Source organism: Trichomycterus rosablanca, chromosome 5 (genome assembly GCF_030014385.1).
Source record: "Trichomycterus rosablanca isolate fTriRos1 chromosome 5, fTriRos1.hap1, whole genome shotgun sequence".
Lineage (NCBI taxonomy): Eukaryota > Metazoa > Chordata > Actinopteri > Siluriformes > Trichomycteridae > Trichomycterus > Trichomycterus rosablanca.
In genome coordinates this window covers 15598351-15615584 of record NC_085992.1, presented here as the reverse complement: position 1 = coordinate 15615584, position 17234 = coordinate 15598351, and positions in this window count along the sequence as shown.

Genomic DNA, 17234 nt, shown 5'->3' with positions numbered 1-17234 from the left:
GACACATATATTTGGTCACTATGAAAAATTTACAAATGTATTTACCCAGCAATCACAACTATGTGGTATGCGTTAGCCGCTTGGTGGTGATACGCCATGATGGTAATAATCGGTAAGAAATCGGACCGATATAAACTGTATTTATCTACAACCCTACTAAGAGCAGCTACATACAAAAATTTATGTATTACAATAATACACTTAAATGTCACGAGAATTCATTCAGATTTAGCAATTTGATGATGCATCTACCTTAATTATTAAAAAGTATCGGTATCTGTATCGATATCGGTGATACTGGCCCTGTATTTACTTGGTATCGGATCGATACCAAATTTTGCAGTATCGCACACCACTACCATGAATTTCTTCATGGCAACTCATAATGTGTTGTATGTAATGTAGTGTGTATGGCCTCCACGTGCCTGTATGCACTCCCTGCAACGTCTGCGCATGCTCCTGATGAGTTCTCTGACGAATGCCAATCGAGCTGCACGGTGTTGGGCTGCGAGTACAGGACTCACTAGAGGACGTCAGGCTCTCATGCCACCCTCATGGAGTCTGTTTCTGACAGCATGTTCAGGAACATGCACACCAGTAGCCCGCTGGAGGTCACTCTGTAAGGTTCCTCCTGTTCCTCCTTGTACAAAGGAGCAGATGCCGGTCCTACTGTTGGGTTTATGCTTTTCTACGGCTCTGCCCTGCTCTCCTTTGTAATGGCCTGTGTCCTGGTATCTACTCCATGCTCTTGAGACTGTGCTGGGAGTCACAGCAAACCTTCTAGCGACAGCACGTATGGATGTGCCATCCTGGAGGAGCTGGACTACCTGTGCAACCTAAAATAGGATAAAAGGATACATAAAAGGATAAGGAGAGAGTATTTGTCTGTAGTCACCACCTGCAAAACCATTCCCTTTTGGGGGCTGTCTTGCTCTTGCCTCTCCACTGCACCTGTTGTCACTTTCATTTGCACCAAAGCAAGTGAACTTGATTCACAATCGCTTATGCTTCCTAACTGGGCAGGTTGATGCCTGAAGTTTAACTGACTTTGTGTTATACTGTGATGATTAAGTGTTCCCTTAATTTTTTTGAGCAGTGTAATATCTGCTCAGTGGTGGTCCTATGATGGTCCCTTTCCAATAAAGACAATGACTGAGCAACTGTGCATAGTAGCATATAGGCCTCAGTCAGTCAGTGTATACCAACAAAATGTACCTACATTATTCATTCATTCATCTGCACCAAAAGCTTCATCCTGGTTACAACACACACACATACGTACATACACATGTATTTACTTATTCTACACCAGGGCAATTTGAAGTAGCTAATCCACCTACTGCACCCACTGCGAAAACAAAGAACTCAGAGGAAACAAACACACCTACAGGGCAGTAATGGTTCAGCAATTAGGTTACTGAACTAGTAATCACTATGGTTGATGATACAAGCCCCACCACCATTAAATTGCCAGTGATGGGCCCCTGAGCAAGGCTCTTAACCCTATAATTGCACTTGTAATTGTGAATGTACAGATATACAGCTGGAACAGAGCCAGCTCATGGCATAGGTGGTATAGGTGAATGCTGAGGTGCCGTCCATCCATAGCGTGCCCCAATTAAGGTAAAATATTCAAATTTTTACTATTTGTACTAATAGTGTTTGTCACAAAAAGGCCACATCATACATTTGTAGTCTAATAATACAAGCCCTAATATTTTCTGTGATGTGTGCACTGTTCTGCATTCCTCCTGACATATCAAACAACGTTATTAACAATAAACGCAAAAATTAGCTAACAAGACAGCAGCACCCAGCCAATATATCAGGAAGGTTGAAGCCCTCTGGTGCCCAGGAGAGAAAAAAACAAGAGAACAACAGTAAAATAAGATGCATACTTTATCTGTTGCATAGTAGTGATTACTGTCAGATGCTTGGAGCAAAGTCACTAACTAGCTAGAAAAATGTAATAAATTTTTCTAGCTAGTTTAATAAATTAATTAATAAATAAATTTAAAGCTAGTTTAATAAATAAATTTTCTAGCCAATTTAATAAATAGCTACCCAGATACCGGTGGCTCGGTGGGTAGCACTGTCGCCTCACAGCAAGAAGGTCCTGGGTTCGATCCCCAGGTGGGGCAGTCCGGGTCCTTTCTGTGCGGAGTTTGCATGTTCTCCCCGTGTCTGCGTGGGTTTCTTCCGGGAGCTCCGGTTTCCTCCCACAGTCCAAAAACATGCAGTCAGGTTAATTGGAGACACTGAATTGCCCTATAGGTGAATGGGTGTGTGTATGTGTGTGTGCCCTGTGATGGACTGGCACCCCATCCAGGGTGTTATGGTGTACCTTGCACCCACTGAAAAGCTGGGATAGGCTCCAGCCCCATGCAACCCTAATTGGATAAGCGATTAAGACAGTGAGTGAGCTACCCAGATAGCAACAGGCCAAATGTTGGTGAACGTCATCAATGTCGCACATCAACGTCTGCTCCATGTTAAGTTAAAATCAAAGCAATATCGTCATGTTGTATAAACAATAGTAATACACGGTTGTAGTCTACAGTGGTTTGTGTCTGGCATTCACTGATTCGACATCCTCCAGAGTCAATATTCGAATCACCACTAATTTTGGCTCCCCAATTGACTCGAAAGCAAGTACGACACAAAAAAATGATATTTAAAGTGGCCATTATGAGTTCAAAGCAGGAACAACAAGAGCATGGTGAAAGAAATGTCAAAAAATCTAATTACTTGAGGAACAGCGGCACACACTGCACATTAAATGCCTAGAAAACAAACTAAAAAAAGCTCCACAGTGCGAGTCAACTCACATTCGCCTAAATAAGCTTAAAATAGTAAATTTTTTAATTTACATTCAACCTACGTATTTTAATGTTTTGTAATGGATGCTGTGTGTTTTAGGCTATATTATGACTTGGGTGCTAATATTAGCTGTTTTTTTTATTATAGTACAGTGGTACCTTGAAACTCAACGTCAATTGGTTCTGGGAGTGGCGTTGAGTTTAAAAGGCATTGAGTTTTAAGGTATTTTTTCCCCACAAGGATGTATGGGAAACCTGTTAATGTGTTCCATGGTCCTGTGGAACTGCATATATTTTAGGCTAATGTGAAATAAAGGGGTTGTTTTTGACACTTATACACTGAAAATAACACAAATATAAAATAAAAACACTGAAATACAATTGAAAAACAGTTAAAAACAATAAAACCTGCACTTTACCTTTACTTCTTTATTTTTTCCTTATGCTTCTTAATTCTTAAATGGAGAGAACTTACAAGCAGTAATAATTAAGAGAGGTTTAGTGTTTCTGTGTCGTTATTTTATTACATTAAGTTACATGTTTTTTTTTTAATGATAAGCGTTTTAGACTCTCTTGGAAAAGCTGATTACAATTTCTCAGCACCCTGAGCTGTAACACAAGTTTAAAAGTGAAACAGGAAAAACATAGCTGAACACAGATACATGTGGAGCTTTCAGAGTGAATTTGACGGTTATTCCACACAAATGCAGATTCGTCTCGTGTTCGCATGACGTTTTACCGCACCACTCAAGCCGAGCGCTGAACAAAGCAGTCGCCCACATGTTGAGTTTAAGGGAAACGTTGAGTTTAAGGGTACAAATTTCTCGACAAAGGGTGTTGAGTTTCAAAGATTTTGAGTTTAGGGGACGTTGAGTTACAGTCAAGACACTGCAAAACTATACATATATACGTAATATTTTTAACCAAACCCACTATATCACATTCAGCCAGTCAGAAGCATATTTTATTTGTACAGAATTGTACAAAAGAGAAGTCTTTTAAAATGATATTATAAAATATTTATCCACCTTTAAGTCAATAGTAGAAGTCTTCTCTGACCCTTTAAGCATCTCAGGCAACCCCCATGTGGAGTCTCAGCCCCATAGTTAAGAATTACTGTGTTAAAGAATTGTGCAAATGAGCCAGAGTTACATTTCCCCCCCCCCCCTAATCAAGTATTTTCAAGTGGACACAACTTAGGGGAGCAAATCCACTGCATGTCTTTGGAAAACAGAAGGAAACTAAAGTGGCCAAAAAAATTGGACATGGGAACATTGCACAATAGTGCTAACACTGTGTGGTACTGCTGGGGAATAAATATTTTTGCAAAGCCTGTGTAAGCCAAATGACCACAATGAGCTTATCGTTCATAATAAGAAAGGCACAGATTGCAGCTGATGCCCAATCCACAGCTGTCTTCAATTAGCAACCAAATTACACTTGATAAAGCTTGTGTTGGACTTCTGGGGCGAGCCACCTACATCTAAAGGAAGAAGGACAACTGGGCAAACAAACCCTCTTCCAAACCTTCCCCCAATCACCCTCACCACACACACACAAGCACCTCCACACGGCACCCTGTCCGCTCATTCCCCCACCGTTCTGCCCGAGTGAGTCTGTTGATTTAATGACCTCACACAGATGGGCAGAGCGAGGTAGAGATAGATGAAGAGAGAGTGCCGGGGATGAAAGAGATGAATTAACCAAACAAGAGAGAGGTGTCAGGTACAGGCTTTTCTCGCAGGAGTCATTACTGTTCATGATTATTCACCAATCTCCAGCGTTACCATGTTTATTCACTCACCCTGTTCCTCTACCAGCCAGTTCAGGTGACTCCGTTCTACTGTATCATTTGCTTCTGCTTTGGTGTATAAAACTCAATTGGTAATTCTCAAAAAGAAACTCAATTTCACTGTAGATTTGAATTGACTCCCAATATACAGCACCCTGAAATGTGATTCAGCCCTGTGAACTATTTTCCACCCCCCCATTGTCTTCCCAATCTAGTTGTATCCAATTACCCAGTTGCATTACGCTTCCTCTCTACTGATGTTAACCGTGCTGTGACGAACACACGACCCCTCCAACACGTGTGCAGTAGCCCACTGCATCTTTTCACCTGCAGGAGACAGGTTCATATGCAGATCAGCTTTGAGCACAAGGAGACACACCCTGATCCCATTATTTCCCGTCTCTGTGCAAGCACCATCAATCACATCAGTCACAGACATATTAGAGGAGGTGTGTGATAGTCTGCAGCCCTTCTCGGCCAAGAAGGGCGTCATGCAACCAGCAGAGGTCATCAGAGTGCACAGGGAAATTGAGTATGTCTTGAAATTGAGCAGCCACACCCAGCACTAGAAGTGTTGAATCCACAACACACACGAAATGTCAAACTTAAGTAAACAAGCTAAGTTTTGAAGACAGACATCTGATTCTGTCTGGATGTGTTATGATGCACTGTTATGCATTCTGGTATCCTTTCTCATGGGTAATAGCACTAATGAGTGCTGTTACCCATGAGGCATTTTAGCACTAATGCCATGTTATTTACACAGTGCAGTTAATATATTACAGATAATTATATTTATCCGCCCTTGCAAGATATGAATTCACATCTAACTGGTGATTTTCTGTACAATGAAGATTCAAGGCTACATAAATAGCTGCTTGTATGTCCATTGTGAGTGAGTAAAGCATTCGAGTTGCATTAATTATGCATATAATTTAGCACAGTAGTGTGCAAAGTGCAATTTGGGATTCTCCAGATCTTTATCTATCAGAGAGAAACTCTGGGCCGTGCCAGCATGACTAGATGGTAACCTGCCAGTCCAAGTCAAATTTAGCCAGCTATGCTTACTACCTCTGCAAGCAATACAACTAGGGGGGTTAATGCTAAACCATTTAAGGAATAACCCTTAAAGAAGACATAGTTTGTTTAGTACTCTACTATTGTTCATTTCAATTATTTTAATTCATTACCATCCTCACAGTGCGCTAGATATGTTCATTCATACATTGTCTGTTTTACCACCACCTATTTAGGGTCACAGTGGGTACAATTCACCGGGCTAAAGGTTGGAAACACACCAGGTCGCCAGTTCATCACAGGGCAAACACACACACCTTCACATCTGGGGCAATTTTATTAGCTGCAATTAACCTGACTGCATGTCTTTGGACCAGACCGGACTCCGAGTCGCACGTAAGACACTTTGACTCGACTCATGACTCGCAAAAAAAATGACTCGTAAACAACGAGTCCCTAATGTCAGCATGTGTTAACATTAGTTATGTGTGACAGTTATATATATATGTGTGTGTGTGTGTGTGTGTGTGTGTCAGACAGATGATGTGTCAATGAAACGCTTGAAAACGCAGGTTTTTAATTGTAAGCACATTTACAAAATAATGGATTGGACTTTTAATGGGACAACACAGTTAAAAATTTAACAGCATCTGGAAGAACATAAGCTAAGGTAAGCAGTGGTTATGATTTTTTTTTGCTGTGACATGGATTTTGGCCGCTTTGCTGTGATTTATCGCACGCTTTTGTTTTGCAATTAAAACAAAACGTATCAGTTTAAGCTTTTAACTGGTACCTTCTTGTTACGGAAATTACATTCATTCACACAATGACTAGGAAAGTAAAGGCACGAAGTAACATGACAACATACAGTTGTTAATCTGTTGTTGTTTTTTATCTGAACTTACAGATTATTTGTTTATTTCTATGCTACATTTCCAATATATGTTTTGTGTATATTATATTGACTTGTGACTTGACTTGGACTCTAGCCTAAAGCACTGCTTTTGAATTAATTCATTATCATGTCCTATTATATTGGGCAGTTGTAGCCTAGCGGTTAAGGTACTGGACTAGTAATCAAAAGATTGCTGGTTCAAGCCCCATCACTGCCAGGTTGCCACTGTTGGGCCCTTGAGCAAGGCCCTTAACCCCCAATTGTTGAGACAGTATACTGTCACAGTATTGTAAGTCACTTTGGATAAATTTAGCATCTGCTAAATGTTGAAAATGTAAATAAAGGTAAAAAAGTCTTTTATTCCATGATTATCATCTGATAATAACTACACTTAAAATGTCAGGAATTAATTCATTTATTAATTATGATCAGCATTTAGTTAGCACTTTATTAATCTACATTTTCAATGCCCAAGTGGTTCTGCTCATGAACTGCTGGTGTGCCTTTTTTATCTATTAAATATATCATTCAAATGTGACATCCACATCAAACATCATATTGGTGAGTCAGTCCCAGCCTTCACCACGAACATGACGCACAGTGGAGGTCAGCTAGCAGCTCGTCAGTTGTTCATGATCAGTGTGAGAAGGTGAAAAAAGGCCAGTCATGTACTGTAGCTTTCTGACACTTCTGTGCAAAGGGAATCGTGGGAGTCAAAATAAAGCCATACAAACAATATGAGAAAATCAGAATTGGAAAAAAGACACAATTCCATGAAAGCCATGTCTGAGAAAGAGTACATTCAAACTAAGTTCTGGACTGTCCTAATAAGCCTTTGTTTCCACCCACCTTCATCAAAATCTAGCTACGAGTTTATTCAAACCTTTAATGTACTGTAGTTAGAAATAATGTCTTGCTCTGTAAAACTAACAGACTAATTTCAGAGGAGGGCTGGGTGGTATGACCAAAAATTTGTATCACGGTATTTTTTAAAATTCTGACGGTATATTATGGTATGTTTTATTATTTGTATGATCGAGATTTTTTATATGTCTGTAGCTGATTTTACTGTCATAATTTCACAATGTATATATATATAGTGAAGGTTTTCAGTACTATCAGTATGCGTGAAACAGGATGTTTATTTAATATTTAAGTATTATATAATTACCCTTAGCTCTCCTTTAACAAGTAAGATGACGTTTGCAATCTCCCATTTATCACCAATGAAGAGCACAGTTATACCGTTATACTGAAGTATGACTTCACTGTGCAACTTGATCCACAGGTCTGTTGTAGAAAAGTGGACGACTTTATACACCAATCAGGCATAAAATTATGACCACTTTCCTAATATTGTGTTGGTCCCCCTTTTGCTGCCAAAACAGCCCTGCAACTGTGATGCACTGTGTATTCTGACACCTTTCTATCAGAACCAGCATTAACTTCTTCAGCAATTTGAGCTACAGTAGCTCGTCTGTTGGATCTGACCACACGGGCCAGCCTTCACTCCCCACGTGCATCAATGAGCCTTGGCCGCCTATGACCCTGTCGACAGTTTACCACTGTTCCTTCCTTGGACAACTTTGGATAGGTACTGACCACTGCGGACTGGGAACAACCCACAAGAGCTGCAGTTTTGGAGATGCTCTGACCCAGTCGTCTAGCCATCACAATTTGGCCCTTGTCAAACTCACTCAAATCCTTACGCTTGCTCATTTTTCCTGCTTCTAACACATCAACTTTGAGGATAAAATGTTCACTTGGTGCCTAATATATCCCACCCACTAACAGGTGCCGTGATGAAGAGATAATCAGTGTTATTCACTTCACCTGTCGGTGGTCATAATTCAGACCACATCATCATCCACATTAGTCTAGTAGATTATGTGTAATGCCATCCAGTGGACTAGCACCTTGTCAGTTCAGTTTAGTTGATTTTCGGTGTTGTTTTTTTTCCTTAGTGACTTCAAACCAAAGCTCAAACAAAATCTCAAGTGTGAAGAGATGATTCACTCCTGAGTTATAAATCACGGTTCCAGTAACGGTTCTTCAAAGCAATGCCATAGAAAAACTTTCTGATGGATGGTCAGTCTGGGTAACTATTTATGTGGTAGCCACAATAAACTGAATAATGTTTCACAGCCCAAAGAACCTTCCACATAATATAGAAACTTAGGGTGGAAAACCATTCCTCAGTTCTCTGTGGCACTGACAAACACTGGCGAATCAAAAGGTTCTTTCATGGCATCACTTTAAAGAACCTTCCGCCTACTATATTTCAGAGGTGCGTTTAGTTACTTTTGGTGCAAATGGTTATTTGTCACTGTGGACTTTTCCACACACTTCATTATTTTATCTTTAGACATTATTTTGATCAGGGTCCTGGTGAGTCTGGAGCCTGGGCTAGAAACCCTGGGTGCTGGGCAGGAATATATTGGGCAGGGTTACATTTAATCATTTGATAACAGCTAGAGGCATTTTTGATCAGTCGTTCCAGTTAGTTTCCAGTTTTTTTGTGGTAGAGAATAAACTGAAGCACCCAGCGAAAAATCACAGTGACAAAAGAGAGCACATGCCAAACTCTCCACAGCCAGAAACTACAAGAAAGCTGGAAGGACCCACACTACCGGATGTAAGGCTGCCTATTTTTGCATATTGACACAAAAGAATGGACCTGAAAAGGTGTCATAAGGGTGGCATGGTGGCTCAGTGGGTAAAACTTGCCTCACAGCTAAAAGGTCCTGGATTAAGTTCCCACGTGGAGGGGTCTAGGTCCTTTCTGTGTGGAGTTTGCATGTTCTCCCTGTGTCTGAGTGGTTTCCTCCTGGTGCTCCAGTTTCCTCGCACAGTCCAAAGACGTGCAGTCAGGTTAATTTGAGATACTAAAATTGCCCTAGGTATGAATGTGTGGGTGAATGTGTGTACATGTGTTTGCCCTGTGATGGACTGGCAACATGTTAAAGGTGTTTCCTACCTTTCACCCGGTAATTTGTACCCACCACAATCCTGAATATGATAACTCGGTAGTAAAACAATAAAAGAATGAGTGACTGAATGCATATAAAGTATAATGGTGTGGGTGCCTTAACAACGGCTGGTACTTGTCAGCTGCTTTACTGTAAATACAGTCAATATATGTTTAAAGGAAAAGACAACTCAAATGTTATCTCAAAATCTATTTGTTTGATTCCTACAATTATTAGCCATTTTTACTTCTTGTTAGAAAAATTAAAAGCTTAATATTAGGCCAAGTTAATTTAAACATGTGCCTTTATTTTAACTAAATCTGTGCCACATAAGCTTGACAAAGATGGCTTAAATAGTAGAGCTGCCATTCCAAAACCTTTGTACCAAAAATGTACCACTTGGTGTAAGGAGCACACAACCTGGACCCCTAAACAAAGGAAAATAAATTTGATATTGATAAGTCACTTATACAGAGCCAACTGTTTAGTACAGTGGATGATCCATAATGGTATGGACATAATCATGTGAAAATCATTAATTTCCATTTTCAGTGAATATCCAACACATATAAAGCAATATACTGGAGCAGGTGCACCCTGTGGCGCAAACATTCTTTCCTCATGTACCAGTATTCCAGGATAACAGTGCCTTTGTGTAACTGCTGAAATTATGCAGAAACAGTATAATGACCACCCTGACAGGATAAGGTCCCACAGATGAACTCACAAATGCTTTAACCTTTATGAAACATTCTGAATTCTGGAGACTGTAAAATAGACCATATGAACAAAAGTATGTGGTGATCTGACTATAAACTTGTTTAACATCTCATTCTGGAACCACAGGCGTTAACATGAAATTGGTGAGCGGCACGATGGCTAAATGGTTAGCACTATTGCCTCACAGCAAGAAGGCCGTGGGTTCGATCCCCAGGCGGGGCGGTCCGGGTCCTTCCTGTGTGGAGTTTGCATGTTCTCCCCGTGTCTGCGTGGGTTTCCTCCCACAGTCCAAATACATGCAAGTGAGGTGAACTGTAGATACTAAATTGTCCATGACTCGGTTCGATATAACCTTGTGAACTGAAGAACCTTGAGTAATGAGTAACTACCATTCCCGTCATGAATGTAACCAAAGTGTGAAACATGACGTTAAAATCCCAATAAACAAACAAACAAACAAAACACACCATAAGGCCAAAAGTATGTGGACAACTAACCATGAACGTGTTAAACATCTCATTCCAAAACCACAGGCGTTAACATGAAATTGGTCCCAATTCACGTCTATATGAGAGTCCACTTGATGGCTTGTTTATGGAAATATGTGCCCATTCAGTTAATAGAGCATTTGTAGGGTCAGGCACTGATCGCAATCAATATTTTAAGCTATCCCAAAGGTGTTTAATGGGGTTAAAGTTTCTACACCAAACACACCAAGCACAGACATGCTGGAACCGGAAAGTGTTGCTACAATGATGTAAGCATATTATGTATTTTATTAAATGTATTTTATACACCTTTAGCAATGGGTGTGGCTGTGACAACTGAGCTCAATAAGAAGCAGGGGTGTCCACATCCTTTTGGACATATAATTTACGTTTTTGTAAGTAATTGGAAATTAAGGTAACTTAAGAAGAAGAACCAATCAGACAAAGAAAAGCACCACACAGACACCAAAAGGAAGCCTCAAACCTGAGTTACTAATGCATTTACATTTACATTTTCAGCATTTAGCAGACGCTTTTATCCAAAGCGACTTACACAATGAGCGGAACACGATGAGCAATTGAGGGTTAAGGGCCTTGCTCAGGGACCCAACAGTGGCAACTTGATGGTGGCGGGGCTTGAACCGGCAACCTTCTGTTTACTAGTCCAGGACCTTAACCACTGAGCTATCACTGGCCCTAATGCACAACTGATCAATGATTAAAAAAAAATACATCCACATTGAAATGTTAAAATGAACCACACCCTCAGTGAACCCGTTACCAGGGTGCATCCTCATGTTTATGTGGTTTCAATGACTGACTCATCAATTGTTAATGAAGTCACACAGAGCTACCTGAGACTAGTCGAATACCAAATGACCAAAGAGCTCTACTGAACACAGAAAATGTTAATAGTGCTCATGCATTTGTACATGACGTTAAATATATGTAGACACCTAACCATGAGCTTGCTGGACATCCTATTTTAAATCCATGGGCCCCATGTATACCCCAGGTTTGGACTAATTTTGAAGTGTGTCTTGTGGGAAGAGCATTTATGAGCCAATTCCAGGTTCTGCGTTCTCCCAAAGATGTTAAATGAGGTTGAGGTCAGGGCTCTGTGTGGGACACTGAAGATGTGCACAGGGAGACAGTAATGCTGGAACAGAAAGGTGCGTGCCCTAAATTGTTGCAAAGTTGAAAGCATATGATAGATTTCACATTATTCGTTGTATGCACCTGAAACACCAGAACAAACAAAATGAGGGGTGTCCTATAATTTAAATGTTTTGGCGTTCAGAAGGTCCAGAAGATCAAGACAAGCTGTGAATTTGGTTAACTGTATGATTGAACAGGAAAATAATAATAATAATAATAATTCGAATGATTCGTTTCATACACCTGTAAGCAATGGGTTTTACTAAAACACCAGAACAAAAAAAATGAGGGGTGTCCTATAATTTAAATGCTTAAGCAGGCAGAACAACATCAAGACAAACTGAATTCGGATCACTGTATTATCAAACAGAAAAATAACAATAATAATAATAATAGTTTGAGATCTAGAGTCTGGACCAAGTGAGAAGAAGAGGTTCTCCAGACCAATAAGAGGATCAAGGATACAGAATACCAGAAAAATACAGTGGTCCTTCAGACCAAGACTTACAACCATGCCCTGTAAAAATCCCAAAATGCACCTATCCACAGTTACCACAGTAACAACCAAATGTAAGATCTTCCTTTCATGGTGACCAATGTCAAGGAGCACTGTACCAACTGTACCACAATCAACTTAGTAGAGCAAGTTTTCATTAATGTTTAGCCCAATTAAACAACAACACAACCAAATTTTCTCTTTCACAACAATCTTGCAAAATTATGCAGTGTTTATTAAATAAGCACCAATATTATTAATAATGAATACTTGCATTATTGCATTGCATTTGGCAGTTCTAAAGTACTGAATGAACACAAGTACTGTTTAACTGTAATTAGCACATGAATCAAGCTCTATACACCAGGATTACCTGTGCTGGTTGCACATCTGGGTGTAATAACATGTGTTAAATAAACAATATAAGGTGAATGGGAGTTCTTACCTGCTGCCGCGTGCTGCGCTGCTGCGCGTGCTGTGCGTGCTGGAGAACAGAGCACGGCTCCGTGCCGGTGCGCGCGCTTTGCGTTTCAGCGCTTTACCCCCCCTCACTCCTTCACTCTTTCACTTACTCAGATAGACACTCTCACCCTCACTACTTCACTCCTTCACTTACTCAGATAGAAACTCTCACCCTTCTTCACCCTGCACTTCTCTCACTCTCTCAGTTACACTGAGACGACCTCTCATCCTTCCCAACCACCAAGCATCTGTCTCTCTCCGCCTCAAGCCCTGCACGCTGCTGTCATCAGTTACACATACTACTGTACTAAATAGTATTATTAGTCAAGCACTCTGCATTACTATGGTAGCATCCTATTTAGTAAGGTAGTATGCAGTTTAGGACTCAGACTTGGTCATTGTTGGCGTTTCATTCAAACTAAATAAATAAAAAATGGTCTAAAATTAATACAGAATAATTGAAATAATTACTATCACCAACCAATCAATCATTTAACCAACAATTAATAAACCAACAATCATTTAATCAACAGAAGAATCTCCAATTAGCAAATTCACAGCAAATTATTTGATAAGATAAGATAAATTAAGATAAGATAAGATAAGATAGACTTTAATGTCATTGTAGTTATACAACGAGAGGCGGCACGGTGGCTAAGTGGGTAGCACTGTCGCCTCACAGTGAGAGGGTCCTGGGTTCGATCCCCGGGTCCCCGGTCCGAGTTTCCTCCAGGTGCTCCGGTTTTCCTCCCACAGTCCAAAAACATGCCGATAGGCTAATTGGAGACACTGAATTGTCCCATAGTTACCTAGCCGCTGGGATGCGCAGACCAGTGCATTGTAGTGCCGGTCCCAAGCCCGGATAAATAGGGAGGGTTGTGTCAGTAAAACTGTGCCAAATCCCGCCGGCGACCCCTAACGGGAAGAAGCCGGAAATGCCGACCCCGTAACCGAAAAACGGGACAAAGGCTGAGGAACAAGAAGAAGTAGTTATACAACGAGACTTTGTTTGGTAGCTTTCAGTGAGATCAGCAGCAATAATAAAATAAACATAGGATAAAAAAATATTAAAATATATTAAAAAAGTACAAAAAATATAAAATATAAAAACTCGGTACAGCACAAAATAAGCTAAAGAAGCTAAGCTAAAAGCTAAGAAATATGAGAAATGAGTATTTACATGGTGACAGGTAGTAATCATTATCATTATTAATATTATTGCACAATAGTATATATTTAAGTACAGATTTTAAAGTGATCTGTGCTTTAAATAGCAGCTTGGGGAGGGCAGGGTTCAAGACAGTCTGGTTTGCTGTCTCAGTAGCTATGGGTGTGTGTCTGGGTGTGGGTTGGGGGGTGGAGGTGTAATGGAGGCTACAGCTCTGGGGAAAAAGCTGTTCCTCAGTCTGTTTGTTCGAGTCTTAATCCTGTATCTTTTGCCCGATGGGAGGGGGACAATCAGTCTGTGACCTGAGTGAGTTGAATCTTTGATGATGTTCATTTACATTTACATTTTCAGCATTAAGCAGATACTTTTATTAAGGGTCTTGCTTAAGGGCCCAACAGGGGCAACCTGGCAGTGGTGTGGTTGGAACCAGCAACCTTCTGCTTACTAGTCCAGTACCTTACATGCTAGGCTACAACTGTCCCAACCACAGTGTACTTATAAATTAAACAATAAGGAAACCCTCCTATTTTTATCCGGGCCTGAAACCCGGCACTGAGAGTGCACTGACAAGTGCACCACCCAGTGGCTCTGCTGTTCGGCCTCCCCTCCACAGACATTGGCCAATCATTTCTGCCCAGACCAGCCAACAGCACCTCTTAAGATTCAAACCCCAGATCCTAGCAGTAGTGGGCTATCGTATTTTAATGTTGTGCCACCCTAGTGCAAACCATCAAATCTCTCCTAACTCTCCTAACAAAAATTAAGCAAATAATTAACTGATTAACCAAAACATGGCCTGACAAATTAATACAGACATTCAGTAATGAACCAACAAGAAGATTCATTGTCCCACCAATTAACCAATCAGCTTCAATGAAAGTGGTGATTAAAAATAACTAGTCAGACAGGTCTAAGCTGAGAGAAAGACTGCAATTATTTATAACTGCTCAAATAATAAACAAATGTTCAAAAAAATATCATAAAACCTACAACACCGTTATTGGGTTTTAATACTAAATGACCAAATTTTGAACACGAGAGTGTGTACATTTCATTTGTGGAAATAATATTAAGCATTTGAATATAGACAATAAAAATAACTAAATAGCTAATTACAATGTACTGTATATTGGGAAACAATACTGTGTCTGTAAAAATACAGTCTAAATAATATAGTTAGGCATTCAGAAAATTCAGAAACATACCCTGTGTATAGTACCCTTTTTTAAATGCTTTGGGTTGTTATTGTGTTGAAAAGTGAACTGTCACCCTAGTCTGAGTTTCTGTGCACTCTGGAGGAGATTTTCAAGTATCTTCCTGTATTTGGCTGCTGTATTTTTCATCTGTCCCTCAATTCTTACCACTCTCCTTGTCCCTGTCACAGAGAAGCACCCGTATCATGGCTTGTTTTTTTGTCCTCATAGTGCAGTGTGAACTGTTGGCTATTTCTCCCCTAAAAGCTTTTGTTAATCATCTGCACTTTTTTATTTAAATAGAATAAAACATTTCAAATAACTTATGTGCAAACCTATGTGTGATGTCACCGTTTTACATTAAATTTGACTTAATTTAACATTTATTTTTATGCTGAATTTCCCTGTGCACTCTGGTGACCTCTGTATTTTTCCACTGTTCATACTGGTCCCTTGACCAGACAGCAGTAGTCGCTGTCAGAATGGCAAAAAGCTGAATACCTATTCTGCCTTATCTCTCTCAGATACAGCCAAATGTGTCAGCTGAGCACGTGGCCGAGAGTGGGGCCTCCGCAGTAGTGTCTGTCGGAACAGGAAAAGGCCTTCCCCAAACTGTTATTAAAAAGCTGTTCCATGCTCTTTTTTTTATCTCTCTTAAAAATTTAAAGGTAGCTTTAATGGCTTATTGGCTTTATTGACAAATATAGACATTCGTATTGCCAAAGCTCAGATACAGATTTAAGAAACAGATTTAAAAAGTACATAATAATAATAATAATAATAAAATTTATTAAAATAGTTACAAAGTAAACAGTGCAAATAGCAATAACAATAAAAAAAATTGCAGTAACAATATTAAATGTAAGTAGTAAAAATACTTTTCTCTAAAATTAAATTTAAAGGTAGCTTTATTGGCATGACAAATACAGACATTCGTTTTGCCAAAGCAGTTACAGATAAAAAAAAAACTGAAAAATAATAATAAAATATAGGAAATAGTTTAAAAATACATATATATGTATAAAAAAACAACAGTAGGAGTGCAAATAGTAACATAAAAATAATAGCACAGTATTATTTGTAAGTGTAGGCTCTGTGTGCACGTTTTGTCGATCCTCTGCTGCCACCTGTCGGACTTCACTGGTTTTGCCTCTTTGCTGCCAGTGCAAAAACTTTTAATTCCCAATTGGGGTGGCACGGTGGCTAAGTGGGTAGCACTGTCGCCTCACAGCAAAAAGGTTCTGGGTTCAATCCGTAGGTGGGGCAGTCCGGGTCCTTTCTGTGTGGAGTTTGCTGTCATGAAGTGTAAAACATGACGTTAAAATCCTAATAAATAAAATAAAAAATTCCCAGTTGACATAACCACACATCAAGTTGACATAACCTTCAGGGTCGCGTTAGATGCGGCATCACTGAAATACATTCTTAAGAAGGCATTAATCCATCAGTCTTTAGGACTTGCTTTGCAGCACTCACCACACCACTTTACATGAATAGTCAATGTGTCTGTTACATTGGAGGTATTAAATTTGTATATATGCACTTTATTAGGTTCACCTGTGAGGTACATTGATTTTTACATGGACAAGCCCTGCGATATAACATGAACATGATTAAAAGAATGAACAAAGCACTTGTGACAAAATGTGGCATTCGAAAATGTGCTCTCCAAAGCATAAGATGAACTTAATAATTCTTGAAGAAATATTTTTTTATACATTGACAAACAAACTTAGGCAAGTTAGGGGGAAAAAAACACATTTTTTTGGCCGTTATGTTGATGTTCTGTGTGTGTATGGGGTGGAGGATGGGGTACATGTACATTATTCGATCAGAAGAAACTGCTCCCTATTAGAACAGTCCCAGAAAAGAACAGAACAGTAGATCATGTAGCTTGCAAATGACAAATGTATGGAAATTCTGGCAGGGCATCCAACAGACAGATGGCTGTGTCTGAGAAAGGGCTGTTGACAGGGTTTCTTATTTTAACTGCTAACTGTGTCTGTCAGGACATTGGCACCGCCCAGACCAAAGTCTCGGACTGGGCTAGCGTATTA